The sequence below is a fragment of the Coenobita brevimanus genome, chromosome 70 (assembly GCF_032717465.1).
Source record: "Coenobita brevimanus isolate Jiangsu-jjx chromosome 70, ASM3271746v2, whole genome shotgun sequence".
Classification (NCBI taxonomy): Eukaryota; Metazoa; Arthropoda; class Malacostraca; order Decapoda; family Coenobitidae; genus Coenobita; species Coenobita brevimanus.
In genome coordinates this window covers 43,775,733-43,777,437 of record NC_137023.1, presented here as the reverse complement: position 1 = coordinate 43,777,437, position 1,705 = coordinate 43,775,733, and positions in this window count along the sequence as shown.

The following is a 1,705-nucleotide window of genomic DNA, read 5'->3' as shown; positions in this document are numbered from 1 at the left end:
ACCTATGTTGCATTTTTGTTTCCTAAGACTTCCCTCTTCTAACTTTTCCCCAGATTATGTCCTTTCCTCACGGGGCACGTTGCATACGGTAGTTTAGAAAAAAGTTGCAAACGGTCCTAGGCCTACAAGTATACGAGCCAATGGTCAAGGTACATTAGGACGGGTTCTGCAGGTGATGTGAGAAAGTTATAAGGCCTATTAATATGAGGGTCAAGGTAGGACAGAACAAGGGAGGTTGGACTAGGTCAGGTTAAGTGAGAAGAAACTTATTTGCGGAGGAGAGAAAATAGTTCCACCCCCTTTCCCCTCCCAATCATCCCCGCCCTCGTCCCCAAACATCCACCAACCTCTCCTTCCTCGGTACCCCCTCCCCCCGGGCCCCATGTAACCAAATGCCCTTGATCTAGTCGGATAGGAAGGTTTCATAATATCTCGTCCTTTTTCTTGTTATTGCAGGAGAATAATTTCTGATACATTATTTATGAAGTATTCAGTTGCCAAAGTGAATCCTCTTAAACGTATAGGTCTCTGAATTAATGATGCGATTTCTCAACACGCCCAACCCGCTTGAACATTATCACAGTTTTGAAGAAGAGTAAAAGACTACCAGTTGTACGCTGATGCTGGAAATATATGAATAGCATACAAGAGAATATAAAGATGTGATAGGCAAGAAAGATCAGAAAAGAAGAGGTGCTAGAAAGTATCTTAAACTCAGGAGAAATATAAATATCATACAAAAAACTGAGATGTAGTAGGCAAAATATATCGGGAATGGAGAGGTGGCAGAAAGCTTACTAAGTACACGAGAATACAGCCCATGGTGCACACTGGTCGGCGGTAACACCTTGCCCGCATATTCCTCATAATATATACTTTATTAGATCCTTATCAAAGAGATAATTAGATAGACTTCAGGAAACTTTTCTCCTAATATTTTCACTACGATTATATATATATATATATATATATATATATATATATATATGGAGCCTGTAAAGTGTGCGTTTTCGTACACTGGCGAGCGAGGGTTCGCGCCCCGCCAGGGTAATAAACTTTGGGAGCGTTCTCCTGGCCATGTACTGCTTGACGGACACAAGGGGTGCTGTAGTTGAACAAGTGTCGCATACTGTAAAGTATGCTTGCACCCAGTTGGCTTCCGCGGGCCGATTACACTTGGTTCACTGACTACACACACATCCAAAGCCACTCCAACACTACAATTACACTTACAAGCACTTCTCACCCTACATACAATCTCTACCAGACAGCCTAAGCCACTTGGTAGAGATACATTTGCTGTATCGTCCCTACTTCGGTCGGGATAGGCCGGTCCTGCAGTGGATACTCAAACGGATGATGATATATATATATATATATATATATATATATATATATATATATATATAGATAGATAGATAGATAGATACATATATAGATATATATAATATGAACTCTTTTAAGCTGAGTAATTTCGTCTAACGGCACCAGAAGTATTGTTGATGATAATATAGCAACTTATGCCGAATGTGTTTATGAAAATACTTTAAACATCCTCAGTAAGAGGGTTTTGCTCGTAGCTGAATAAAATCGCCTGGCAAGAATAGGTTACAAGAAAAGGAATATGAGTCAAGGCAAACTTTTCCATCTGAACACTTGAGTAACTTTCAGCGTAATGATATTTCTGGCTATTGAGTTTTTGCGT